The 14,750-nt window shown below is 41.0% G+C and overlaps 1 non-coding gene across 1 annotated transcript; it reads left to right on the plus strand.

The window, feature by feature from the left end:
• The first annotated feature begins 14,342 nt into the window (after window positions 1-14,342).
• TRNAK-CUU (transfer RNA lysine (anticodon CUU)) lies at window positions 14,343-14,415 on the plus strand. The gene has a single exon. It is a non-coding gene; the product is annotated as a tRNA-Lys (tRNA).
• Window positions 14,416-14,750: the final 335 nt, after the last annotated feature.

Consider the following 14,750-nt stretch of genomic DNA (forward strand, 5'->3'; position numbering starts at 1 on the left):
GTTAGTCTGACAAAATTCAACTTATGATGAGCATCTCTCGTCACACGATTACTGATTGCCTCACAGTCAAATTCTCTGTCTCTAGCAGCACAATTGGTAGTGTGCCAGGATCTGTTTTCTGAAAGGCACATAATTCCCCTATACTTATGGCATGATCTTACCCTAAAAAACTAGAATTCTGTGCTAAAATTATCCACACTTGGGTTGAGTGAGATATCACAATGAAAGTACACCAGGCTGTCATGCCTGAGCTTAGAGCTCCCAGGTTCAATCCCTAGAACCAGCCTAAGTCAGAGGTGAGCAATGTTTTGGACTCTGACTTTCTCTCTCTCTCTGTGTTTATCTCTGTCTCCTTACAAATAAATATTATTTAAAACTTAAAAGATTCATACAATCTTTATTAGAACAACACATCACAATAATTGTATATATTTTTTTAAACCAAAAGATGCCCAACAAAAGGTTAACTTTTTTACTAATGGGTAAAATATGCACCCTATAGGAAATAGTTACTTTTCTATCAGTAATATTTCAATGCCTGGATATTCTCAGTTAATGTCAAATTTTAATGTTTGGACCATTCACTTTTTTTTTTTTTTTTTGCCTCCAGGGTTATTGCTGGGGCTTGGTACCTACACTATGAATCCACTGCTCCTAGAGGCCATTTTTTCCATTTTGTTGCCATTATTGTTATTGTTGTTGTTATTATTGTATAGGACAGAGAGAAATCTAGAGAGGAGGGGAAGACAACAAGAGAAGAGAAAGATAGACACCTGCAGACCTGCTTCACTACTTGTGAAGTGACCCTCCTGCAGGTGGGGAGCCAGAGGCTTGAACTGGGATCCTTAAACCAGTCTTTGTGCTTAATGCCATGTGCGTTTAACCTGATGCACTATTGCTCAGCCCCAATTAAATTCATTTTACATGCTGTCCAACATATAGATAGATAGAGCTATATATTCCTTATCTCTTCTCATCTTCATTTTGATCTCATAACCTGCCAAAACTACTATCATTGTGGCTATTTGTATTTGCTAAAAGATAGCTGAATATATGGTTTTAAGTTTATGCTTCAACAGTTAATAAATGGTTTACCATTTTCTATTTAACACAGCAACTGTCATGACAGTTTGATGTTACAGGTTAGGTAGTTTTCTTTTCTTTGCATATGTCTATGGTATTATGGTTGCTATAACAACTGAACAAGGAGCAAAAACCATAGATTTTTAACAGATTGCTGATGCTTGTGAAAAGGACATGTGGAGCAAACTTTCAGAAAAAAGCTGATAGTTTTAATTATTTAAATTGTTGGGTATTTGTGGGAATATGGGCTGTGAGTCTATTCCAGAAATGTGAAGGCAGTAATCAATCTGTCACCCATATGAGTTGAGCACCCATAGCTCTGTTATAACCTTATAATTTTAGAGTTATTTTGTACAATTTGATGGAGTTCCAGTGATTCAGTACTGACTTATTCTCGTTCATGTGGGGTAATCAGGATCCCCCTAAATGCTCTTTGAGGATTCCAACAGCATAAAATGAAAAGAATTTTACTGTAAGTCGGCTTCAAAACCAGATATGTTCTCTAGGAAAGTAGAGGCACAGAAGGCTTTGAAATTTGCAGCATAGGGGCTGGGTGGTGATGCAGCTGGAAGAGTACATATGCTACCATGTACAAGCACCTGGTTCAAGCCCCTGGTCCCCATGGGGGTGGGGGTGGACTCACAAGCAGTGAAGCAGTGGTACAGCTCTCTCTCTCTCTCTCACACACACACACACACACACACACACACACACAGGCAAACAACACACACTATAAAGTAAATATTTTCTTTAAATTTGCAACATAAAAATGACTTTATTGGGGTCAGGTGGTAGCATACCTGGTTGAGTGCACATGCTATAATGCACAAGCAAGGACCTGGGTTCAAGCCCTTGGCCTGTACCTGCAGAGAGGAAGCTTCACAAATGGTGAAGCAGTGTTGTATGTGTCTCTCTGTCTCTCTCCTCTCCCTTTTTAAAATATTACTATTTATGTATTATTAGATAGAGAAAGAGAGAAATTGAGAAAAGAAGAGGAGATAGAAAGGGAAAGAGACAGGGAGACACTGCAGCCCTGCTTCACTTCTCGTGAAGCTATGCCCCTGCAGGTGGGGACCGGGGCTTGAACCAGGTCCTTGCACACTATAATGTGAGCGCTTAAGCAGGTGCCCCACCACCTGGCCCCTCTCTCTCCTTCTCTATCTTTCCACTCCCCTCTTGGTTTCTCTCTGTCTCTACCCTAATAAAATATTTTTTAAAGTGCTTTCATTATTTTATGAGTAAAAGAGCCATATACTGTACCCCTTTCTCCTTACAAAGGCTAAAGAATGAACAGAGGGGTAAAATTTGTCTACATGAAGAAAATATGTTTTTTTCTTTCTCTTTTATTTGCTAAGACATAGAGAAATTGGGAAAGGATGGGGGAGATAGAGAGCGAGAGAGAAAGAGAAACACCTGCAGACCTGCTTCACTGCTAGTGAACATCCCCCCTGCAGGTGGGGAGCGGGGAGCTTGAACCTAGGCCTTTGTGCATGAAGATATGTGCTTAACCTGGTTCACCACTGTATGCACCCCACTCCAAATATGATTTTTTTAAAAAAAGACAGGGTCGAATGATGGTGCACTCACATTATCATGAGCAAGGACCCACGTTGAAGCCCCAGTTCTCGGCTGCTTCATTAGCAGCAAAACAATGCTGCAAGTATTTCTCTTTCACTCTCAATCTCTATCTTCCCGTCCCCTCTCAACTCTCTGCTTCTATAAAAAAAGAAATAAAGAAAAGGAAAGGATTTAAAGGCTGGGGAGTATAGCATAATGGTTATGCAAAGAGACTTTCATGCCCGAGGCTCTCAAGTCCCAGGTTCAATACCCCACACTGCCATAAGCCAGAGCTGAGCAGTGCTCTGGTTAAAAAAAAAAAAAAAAAAAGGAAAGGATTTAAAAGGACTGCTGGGAGCAATAGATTCATTGTGCATTGGGGAGACATTTTAATTTTTTTAGAGGGCAGGAGGAAACAGCAATCATTTTCACAACATATTTTCATCTCTGAGGCACCAAAGGTCCCACGTTCAATTCCCAGCACCAACTCAAGCCAGAGCTGTGCAGTACTCTGATATAAATAAATAAATAAATAAATAAATAAATAAATAAAATATTAAGGTAATCCTATACATCAAGAGAATACTGGAGTTTTAAGTAGGAGAATGACATAGATGTGTGTGTGTGTGTGTGTGTGTGTGTGTGTGTGTGTGTGTGTGTGTGTGTGTGTGTGTTATCTGTGAAAATATTGTAGAAAATGGGTTGGAGAAGAAGCCAGAGCAACCAGTAAAAGTTTACTCGAAAGAACTTCCAAACCAAAAGACAACAACAATGCTACATATGAACAAACAGAAGCAGAGAAAGTAAAATGAACAATAATGACTAACGGTGGCTACAAGTCCTGTCAGAACAGTGAATTTTACAATAAGTTGTACATATCTAATATAGGTACCAACATGAAGAACAGTATTGTTGACAAAGGTGGAGAAAAAAAATAGATATTTCAGAAAGTGAGGTTTGAGGCATTTGTGTCATTTAAAAAGTAATGTCAAGAAGTAGATTTATTAATATTTTTTTTACTTTATTCTTTTTTATTCTTTCTTCCTTCCTTTCTTTTACCAGAGCACTGCTCAGCTCTGGCTTATTTTGGTGCGAGGGAATGAACCTAGGACTTTGGAGCCTCAGGCATGAGAGTCTGTTTGCATAACCATTATGTTATCTACCCCTGCCCTAAGAGGTAGAGTTGAAATATAGGTCTAGAGTACAAAAGAAGTTATAATTTTTTTTCTTTATTGGGGGCTTAATGTTTTACAGTTGACAGTAAATACAATAGTTTGTACATATATAAGATTTCTCAGTTTTCCACATAACAATATAACCCCCACTAGGTCCTCTGTCATCCTTTTCCAGGACCTGCACTCTCCCACCCACCCCAGAGTCTTTTACTTTGGTGAAATACACCAACTCCAGTCCAAGTTCTTACTGATTTCTCTTCTGATCTTGTTTTTCAACAAGAAGTCATAATTGAAGAAAGGATAGAGAACTGGTTGAGCAGGCAGGAGAAACTAATGTGAAACCATGAGCCGTGGAGACTTTTAGAAAATGAAAGAAAGGGTAACTTTTGAGTGAAATTTGGGAAAAGGAAGTCTATAAAAAGACTGAACCATGCTGACAGAGAGGAGACTCAGAATAGGATGTTGTCTGAAATCTGAAACAAGAGTGTCAAGAGAATGTAACCCACAGTGTCGGGTGCTGGGAAAAATGTATATAAGAAAAAGTATCCTTTGGTTTGATAGCTAACAGTTCACTAATAACCTTAGTGAGGGAAGATTTGAAGAAATAAGAAATACACAGACAGCAATGATGAAAACCCCAAATGACTCAACAAACACAGATGTAGAAAAAATGACAGGGACAGAATTTTAAAATCTCATTATGAAATCAATTCAAGAAACTAAAATTAAGATTCAAGAACCAAATGATCGTTTTACTGAAGAATTCAAAGTACAGAAAGAAAAAAACAAAAACTCCAAACAGAACTGAAGGGTTTAAAGGACACTTTGAATGTAGGTTAGGCCTTAAATAAAGTTATAGATGAGATAACATATATGTTCAGAACCTTTCATCCCCCTCCCCCCCAAAAAAGAATACAAAGTATTTTCAAGTGCACATGGAACATTTTCAAGGATCAGCCATGGTTGGGACACAAATATAGCCTTAATAAATACATGAGTACCGAAATCACAAAAAGTATATGTTCTGACCATGAGGTGGTGCACTTAAACATTAACCACAAAAAGAAAGAAATACACCAAAAACTATGGAACCTGAAAAATGCACTTCTGACTAACAACTGGCCTATTGAAGAAACCAAAAGAGAAATTAAAAATAATATGGAAAATAATGAAAATGAAATGGCTGACTACTAAACGCTGTGGGATACAACTAAAGCTGTCCCAAGAGGGAAGTTTATACATGCCCTTACAAACAAACAACAAAGATCTCAAGTAATCTACTTAATATCACAACTAAGTCAACTAGAAAAAGGGCAACTAAAGTCTGCAGGAGGAAAGAAATAGTCAAAATCAGAGCAGAAATTAATGAGATAAAAGTAAGAAAGATGATCCAAAAGATTAATGAGACCAATAGATGTTTTTTCGAAAGGATAAATAAAATGAAACACTGGCTAACCTCACAGAAAGAAAAAGGGAGAAAGCAGTGATAAAAAAATATATAAACAAGGGAGTCGGGCAGTAGCTTCAGTGGGTTAAGAGCACGTGGCACAAAGAGCAAGGACCAGCATAAGGATCCCAGTTTGAGCTCCCCGGCTCCCCACCTGTAGGGGAGTTGCTTCACAAGCAGTGAAGCAGATCTGCAGATGTCTATCATTCTCTCTCCCTCTCTGTCGTCCTCTCCTCTCTCCACTTCTCTCTGTCACATCCAACAATGACAACATCAATAACAACAACAATGACAACATCAATAACAACAACAATAAAACAACAAGGGCAGCAAAAGGGGAAAATTATTTTTAAAATAAATAAAAATAAAAACAATCAGGAATGGGGGCCGGCTGGTGGCATAACAGGTTAAACCCATATTGTACTAAGCAAAAGGATCCATACAAAGACTCAGGTTCGAGCCCCCAACTCCTCCAACCTGCTGTGTGGATGCTTCACAGGTGGTGAAGCAGGTCTGCAGGTGTCTTTCTCTTTGCCTCTCTATATCCCTGTCCCCTCTCAATTTCTTTCTGTTCTATCTAATAAAATGGGGGGGGAGAAAAGAAAGAAAGAAAGAGAGAAAGAAAGAGAGAGAGAGAGAGAAAGACAAAGAGAGAGAGAAAGAGAGAGAGAGAGAGATCTGGGTTAAGATGTTAAAACCCTGTTCTGGGATATAGAATGTCTTTAGGGGGCCAGGCAGTGGAGCATCCAATTAGGCCCACATAGTAGAATGTCTTCAGCTTAGAAATTGCTTCTTGAAGACGCCTTTTGTCTATCTTATCTTTACTTTTTTCCATTTCTACTCTCATTTATGCTTAAGGGATCAATTTTACACAATGTTTTCCAAATTCTAATAAGAAACCAAAGAAAGAGCATAAGAAAAGTCTTTTATATGTCTTGTTCAGTCCAGTCTCCTACTGGTACATTAGCCTCCAGTAATAATGGCTCAGTATTCTCACAGCTGTGACAGACTTTCATCTTAAAATTAATTACCACAGTATAAAGGAATAAATGAATCTAAGAACAAAGCTGACCAAGTGCAAAGGAAGACATGGAAGTGAGCAGAGGGAACTGCTAGAGATAATGCCTCACATTTAACAAGGTGCAGGGAACAGGTTTCTGTTGGTTTGTTTTACTGTGTTCATCAAAGTAAGAAGCTTAACACTAACTTGTTACACCAATAATTCAAATTAGCTTTATCCTTACTGGGCTAATCTCCTGAGAATGCAGACTTTTATTGTATTTATTTGGGATGATTATCTGATTATTCAAAGAAACATACATTCATAAATACTAATAAAGGAAGACTATAGCTCAAAGGCCAGGCTACCTGGAAATAAAATTTTTAATATAGTGGTCCGGGAGGTGGCACAGTGGATAAAACATTGGACTCTCAAACATGAGGTCTGGAGTTCAATCCCCGGCAGCACATGTACCAGAGTGATGTCTGGTTCTTTCTCTGTCCCCTCCTTTCTCATTAATAAATAAAATATTTAAAAATTTTAATATAGTTGTGTGGGCCTCTTACACCAATAAAATCAGAACAATTGTGTGTGGGATAAGAAGGCAATGCCTAATGGTCCGGGAGGTGGCACAGTGGATAAAACCCTGGATTCTCAAGCATGAAATCCTGAGCTTGACCCCTGGCAGCACATGTACTAGATTGATGTCTAGTTCTTTCTCTCTCTCTCCTCCTTTCTTTATTGTTAATAAATAAATAAAATTTGTTTTAAAGACGGTACCTATTAACAGTTGATCAAGTGACTATAATGCTGAGATCCTGTGTAGGTAGGTTTAAATATAATCCTTTTGATGGTTTATCTGATTGGAACCAACTGCTTGTCCTTTAGGAAACTTGTGAAAGCTATATATAACATCCCTTGTTTTATTTTTTTGTTTGTTTGCTTTATAATTATTTTAATAATTAGCCTAATAGAAAGACTTGTCGCTCGGCCAGGTGGTGGTGCACCTGGTTAGGCACACACATTACTGTGCAAAAGGACCCAGGTTCAAGCCCCCGGTCCCCACCTGCAGAGGGAAAGCTTCACAAGTGGTGAAGCAGGGCTGCAAGTGTCTTACTGTCACTTTCCTCTCTACCTCTCCCCTCTCAATTTCTCTCTGTCTCTTTCCTATAATAAAAATTAAAAAAGAAAGAAAGAGGGAGTCTGGCGGTAGCGCAGCGGGTTAAGCGTATGCGGCACAAAGCTCAAGGACCAGGCGTAAGGATCCTGGTTCCAGCCCCAGGCTCCCCAGGTTCCAGCCACAGGCGGTGAAGCAGGTCTGCAGGTGTCAATCTTTGTCTCCCCCTCTCTGTCTCCTCTCCTCTCTCCATTTCTCTCTATCCTATGTAACAATGATGACATCAGTAACAACAACAATAATAACTACAACAACAATAAAAAGACAACTGTTAGCGAGCAAAAATCAAACCACCATCCACTGCAAGGAAGCAAAAGATGTTTATTCACGAATTCAAATCTGGGCCGAGTGGTGACTGACAGCAGTCTACCAGCTCGACCCTGAACAAGGCTCAAACCATACAATTTATAGGATTCTAGAGTACATTTTGGGTGGGGAATATGCAAAACTAGAATTCTATCACACACTCAATAGCATTTTACAGAAAACGTAGGATCCAATCATTTCAGACATCGCAATACCCTAAGCAGCCTATAAGAATTGTCTAATTTCAAGCCTTTATGCAAAATAGGGTCACCACACTTTCTCGTTGTCAGCTAAGACCACCGGGCTATCAGCTCCCTCGACCTTGAGCAAGTGGTTGGGTTTCAAGGACTTGGTTAGGCTAGCTATTCTCTTTAAGACAAACAACAGGTGGCTTATATCTTGATGTGTGGGTTTTGTCTAGCCCCCCTTTTTTACAGGAATTTTCCACTGCAGGCAGAAAAGCAACTATACTTACAACTCATGCTTAAAATTTTACTTAAAGCAATTCTAGAGTTACTACTTCTAACAACAAGAGCAACAAAAAGGAAAATAAACAAACAAATAAATAAAATTTTAAAAAACATTTAAAAAAAATTTTTAAAGAAAGATTTGTTGCTATAGGCTACTGACAGTGCTGGGTTTTTTTTTATTATTATTACTGAGGGGCTAATGGTTTTCAGTATAGCCTTTAACACATATACACAGCCTCTCATCTCCCCTTAATTGGTGCCTAGGAGACAGCAGGACCACAGTGTTCCTTCACCCTGTTCCTTTCACTGCTTCCCCAGCATCCTTTGCTTTGGTGCAATAAATCACACCTAGTCCAAGTTTCACCTTATGTTTTCCTTTAATGTCTTTTATTCTTAAATTCCACCTATAAGTGATATCATTCTATATTGGCCTTTCACTTTCTGGCTTGTCTCACTCTGCAAGATGCCTTTGAGTTCTGACCATGCTATTGCAAAGGAGATGACCTCATCATTTCTAACAGCTGCATATGTGTATATGTACCACAGCAGACTACTGGAACTATTTTACAAATATATCCCATTATAAAAACATTTTTTAACAAGTATGAAGTTTATAGTCTGCATTTGGAAATAAACTTATGGTACAGATAAAGATTAATGTATTTGAGGGTGAGGGTAGATAGTGTAATGATTATGCAAAGAGACTCTCATTCCTGAGGCTCCAAAGTCCCAGGTTCAATCATCCCACACCATAAGCCAGAACTGAGCAGTGCTCTGGTTAAAAAAAAAAAAATTGAGAAAGTTCTTAAACTTTGCAAATTAGTTTTTGTTTGTTTGTTTGCCTCAAGGGTTATCGCTAGGGCACAGTGCCTGCACTACAAATCCTAGAGGTCAGTTTTTCCATTTTGTTGCTGTTGTTGTTATTGTTGTTGTATAGGATAGAGAGAAATAGGGAGAGGAGGGGCAGACGGGGAGGGTAGTAAGAATGACACCTGCAGACCTGCTTCAACACTTGTGAGGTGACCCCCCCCTGTAGGTAGGGAGCCAAGGGCTCCAACCGGGATCCTTATGCCAGTCCTTGCGCTTCACATCATGTGCGTTTAACCCAGTGTGCTTAACCTGTTGTGTTACCATCCAGCCCCCAAATTTGTTTGGATTTTACATATGACGAATAGTGTTAGTTGATATTCCAAGAGCTACTGGCACTCTCCAGCTTTCTCTTCTCTGCTTTGATCATAAAGCATATTTCCTACAATTTTTTATGACATATGTTTTTCCACTACACCTAGAAAAACATTTTTTCTATCTTTATTCATTATTTGATATCTATTTTCCTTTTACTCTTTTTCTTTTTTTTTTTCAATTCTTTTTTTATTGGGGAATTAATGTTTTACATTCAACAGTAAATAACATTTCCCAGTTTTCCATATAACAATACAACCCCCACTAGGTCCTCTATCATCCTTCTTGGATCTGTATTCTCCCCCACCCACTTACCCCAGAGTCTTTTACTTTGGTGCAATATACCAATTCCAGTTCAGGTTCTACTTGTGTTTTCTCTTCTGATCTTGCTTTTCAAGCTCTGCCTGAGAGTGAGATGATCCCATATTCAGCCTTCTGTTTCTGACTTATTTCACTTAACATGAATTTTTCAAGGCCCATCCAAGATCAGGTGAAAACAGTGAAGTCACCATTTTTTTTTTACAGCTGAGTAGTATTCCATTGTGTATATATACCACAACTTGCTCAGCCACTCATCTGTTGTTGGACACCTGGGTTGCTTCCAGGTTTTGGCTATTACAAATTGTGCTGCCAAGAACATATGTGTACACAGATCTTTTTGGATGGGTGTGTTGGGTTCCTTAGGATAGATCCCCAGGAGAGGAATTGCAGGATCATAGGGCAGGTCCATTTCTAGCCTCCTGAGAGTTCTCCAGACTGTTCTCCACAGAGATTGGACCTATTTACATTCCCACCAGCAGTGTAGGAGGGTTCCTTTGACCCCACAACCTCTCCAGCATTTGCTGCTGTTACCTTTTCTGATGTATGACATTCTCACAGGAGTGAAGTGACATCTCATTGTTGTCTTGATTTGCTTACTCTTTTTCTTTTAATAGCTTTTCACCTGCCTTCTTCCTCAATTTATATCAATTAACCTTCTCTGAAATTTTCTTTATAGAGTCTTCTTCTGAAACATCCTATGGGTTAGGATTAAGCATCTGCCTTACATATTTGATATCTAATACAATGGGAAGATTATTTTTGTTCAACATGTCAATGTTGAAGAAGTCTATGCTTTCCAGATATTCAATGATTTATTAAAATGAAAAAATAAAGCTTAATATCAGGAAGCTACCATTGGGGCCAGGCAGTGGCGCATCTGGTTGAGTGCTCACATTACGGTGCTAAAGGACCCACGTTCAAGTCCCTGGTCCCCACCTGCAAGAGGAAAGCTTCAGGAGTGGTGAAGCAGGTTGACAGGTATCTCTCTGTTTGTCTCCCTCTCTATCTCTCCCTCCCCACTGAATTTCTGTCTCTATCCAATAATAAATAAATAAATAAAGAGAAATGTAATGACCGTTCTCCAGAATAATATTTTTTTAAAAGAGAAGCTACTATTTAGGGGCTGAGGGCTGGGTAGTGGTGTACCTAGTTGAGCACACACATTATAATGCCCAAGAACACAGGTTCAAACCCACAGTCCCTATCTACACAGGGGAAACTTCATAGTGGTGAAGCAGGGCTGCAAGTGACTCACTGTCTCTCTCACTCTCTATCTCCTCCTTTCCTCTAGATTTCTCTGTCTTTACCCAATAGACAAATAAAATATTTAAAGAGATGCTATTATTTGCTACAGTATTAACTACCAAATAAACCATGAGTCAACTGTGAACTAATTGATTACATTGATAGGTACAACTGAAATCTCTATCACTAGTTAAGGAGGGTCATGATGCAGAGTATCAGACTGGAAGGTGCATGATTTGAGTTCAACTCTCAATTTTCTGATTGATAACTATACGAATTTGGACAATTTTTAAATTTTTCTTGGTACAGTTGTTTGAAAAAGTGAGTGGAAAAGAGTTACAGAGTTGAAGACAGAAGACATGTGCTCAAATTACTTCTTTTGTCAGTTTTGTGACTCAGGTTAAAATCTGTCACTTAGACACTGAGGTGTGTAGTTGAGGGAAATACCAATTTCACCTCAGTGGAGTGCTACAAAAATCTGAGGTAATAAAGAAAGAATATCAACTAGTAAATGGGGTTTTCTATGAAGCTTAAAACTTTATGATGTCATGGGAGAATGTAGAGAAGAGTCAGTATATGGTTCACCCAGTAAGGAACATATGTCACCACACTGTGATGCAAGAGGAACCTGGTTTGAGTCTCAGACCATCACATGAGAGTGGCTGCACTGTTGAGATAAGGAAGGGGTTAGGAAGCACCACAGTAGAGCAATACTACTTGTCTTTCCTTCTCTCTATGTCTCTCTGTCTCTCACTTCTATCTAGAGGAAAAGGGAGAAAAATGGTCACTAGGAGCAGTGGAGTTGTGCAAGCACTGAGCCCTAATCCTCATCCTGGAGAGACAGGGAAAGAGAGAAGGCAGAGTTTGGGAATCAAGGAGAGCTGAACAACCTTGTGACTTCTAATAAACTACTTATCTAAACATGCTCTACCTATTACAAAGATTTAATGGAACTGTTATAAATTTAGACCATTTTCTTGTTCTTATCAGTATGTAGGAATGAACAGCATCAAATCAATGGTATAGTTCATAGCTTTTTGCCCTCACCTGTTTATTTTCTCTTTTTTTTTCTTTTTTTTTAAGTATTTTATTTATTTATGAGAAAGATAGGAGGAGCGAGAAAGAACCAGACATCATTCTGGCACATGTGCAGCCAGGGATTGAACTCGGGACCTCATGCTTAAGAATCCAGAGCTTTATCACTGCGCCACCTCCCGGACCATATCACCTGCTTTTTTCTTGCAGCATCTACCCCTTCTAGTGGCAGAGACACCACCTGCTTCTTACATGCTCAGACACTAACACTGAGGCAATCCCATAGGCCTTCACCTAAGCAGTGAGTTGCAAGCAGAAGTGATATTTGGTGTGTCAACCTATTTGCTCTTGAGTTGTGTACTCATGTGTCTATAAACTTCCTAGAGGGGAGTCAGGCTGTATAGTGCAGCAGGTTAAGCGCACGTTGTTGTTGAGGTGGTCTGGTGTCGGGCTGCACCGCGGAGAAGAGAGCGGACGTCCAGAGCAAAGGGGTACACAGATCTTTATTATAGGATGGGGGGGGAGGTTTGGTTCAGACCACGTGGAGCCAGCCAGCAATGGCCGACCACGGGGGGAGAGCAGGGAGTGAGACCTCAGAGAGGGAGAGCCGAGAGCCCAGAGAGAGAGAAGGGAGGGGTGAGGGGGCTTTTTATTGGGCGACAACCAGGGGTGACGTGTAGGGCCAGGATTGGTTGAAAGGGGGCACTCTAGGATTTAGCGGGGCATAGAAAAACCTGGGGGCGGAGCCAGGATTGGTTGAAAGGGGGCACTCTAGGATTTAGCGGAGCATAGAAAAACCTGGGGGCGGAGACTGCATCAGAATAAGTCCTCAGCAACATCTCCTCCTATCTCTTTATATCTAAATGGACACAGTAAAGAAAAATGGAGCAGGCTTAAATGTTTTAGAGGAATGCCATGCTCAGGTGGGAAGATGTAGGACTTTCTGTGGAGGAGGGAAGGCTTAAATGGCTGCCAACCTTGTGAGATTTATGCGTCTTCCTGTGCTCAACCCCTCTTTAGAGAGAGAGACTTACCTGGAGAGACTCATCTCATAGGTTTAAGCGCAGCCTGCTCAACCATCTCTTCACAATATCTCTACATCTTTTCTATCTTTCTACCTAGTAATAGCATAAGATGTACAAAGTCTATAAAAGACTATCATGGGGCAGAAACCTTTTGGGCATAAGCCTACATGACATAACAAAATAGGAAGAGATAAGTAGGGGAGAAGTAAAAGCCAGTGTGGTGTGCCACGGTAGTCGTGCCATCTAGTGAGTGACGTCAGGGTGTGCAGGGGTTCAGATGGTTTTTCCGGGATTCCTGTAAAGAAACACAAACAATCTGCTTCTCGTGGTTAGCAGGGCATCTGATTTGAATGCTTTATAGAAGAAGAGGTTTGGTGCCTTGACCAACTGAGTATTGGGGGATGTATCTTTCCTATTCATTTATGATTACATTTTATATTATTTGTCATGGTAGTCAGCCGTTTATCTGGAGGGTCCTGGGTGATTCATGGGGAAAAAGACCTTATCTTTTAACAAAGACTCTAAGGTGTAGGGAAGCGGGAACTATCTTATCCCTTTTTTTTTTTTTTTTTTTTTTTTGTATCTTGTATCTTGCCTTTGCTGCCCTAGTTGTTCTTGTTGTAATTATATTGTTGTTATTGCTGATATTGTGGTTGTTGGATAGAACAGAGAGAAATGGAGAGAGGAGGGAAAGACAGAGGGAGATAAAGATACCTGTAGACCTGCTTCACCGCCTGTGAAGTGATTCCCCTGCAGGTGAGGAGCCGGGGGCTCAAACTGGGATCCTCAAGCCAGTTCTTGCTAAACCCGCTGCGCCACCACCCGATTCCCAGGAACTATCTTTTAACATAAACTCTATGGCCATGCCAATAGCAACCTTGAGGGCACATGTGGCTCCCCACATGTCCCCCTGTCTTATATCATGTTTTGATGTTTGGTGGACTTTGTTTTGTGGCAGGGTGGACTGTGCCTGTCTTAGGTTGGGGATCAGCCTTCCGTCTTACCTGTCATTGGAACACCTGGTCATTTTTGCCCAGTAGTACACGGCCATCAGCACTGCTGCCGAGTCCCTTGGGGACACCAGGCAAGAGGCCACACCCGCCCCTAGAGTGCGGCTCTTGTACCCCGCCCGCCGTGGGAGGATGAGGTGCTGTGCAGATCCGAGGGCTGCACGGCAGTCCAGGAGCTGCAGACGGAGTGCATTGTCTACAATGTCTTGTTCCATTCTGATCAACTAAAGGAAATACAATTCAGGCATCCACCCTCAAAAACAGTGACCTCCCAATGGGAGGGAAAGGACAGCGCCGTGCCGAGCCAGGGCCCGGCTAGCTCAGTCGGTAGAGCATGAGACTCTTAATCTCAGGGTCGTGGGTTCGTGCCCCACGTTGGGCGCCAGATGTTGTTGAGGTGGTCTGGTGTCGGGCTGCACCGCGGAGAAGAGAGCGGACGTCCAGAGCAAAGGGGTACACAGATCTTTATTATAGGATGGGGGGGGAGGTTTGGTTCAGACCACGTGGAGCCAGCCAGCAATGGCCGACCACCGGGGGAGAGCAGGGAGTGAGACCTCAGAGAGGGAGAGCCGAGAGCCCAGAGAGAGAGAAGGGAGGGGTGAGGGGGCTTTTTATTGGGCGACAACCAGGGGTGACGTGTAGGGCCAGGATTGGTTGAAAGGGGGCACTCTAGGATTTAGCGGGGCATAGAAAAACCTGGGGGCGGAGCCAGGATTG

Source organism: Erinaceus europaeus, chromosome 11 (assembly GCF_950295315.1).
Source record: "Erinaceus europaeus chromosome 11, mEriEur2.1, whole genome shotgun sequence".
Classification (NCBI taxonomy): Eukaryota; Metazoa; Chordata; class Mammalia; order Eulipotyphla; family Erinaceidae; genus Erinaceus; species Erinaceus europaeus.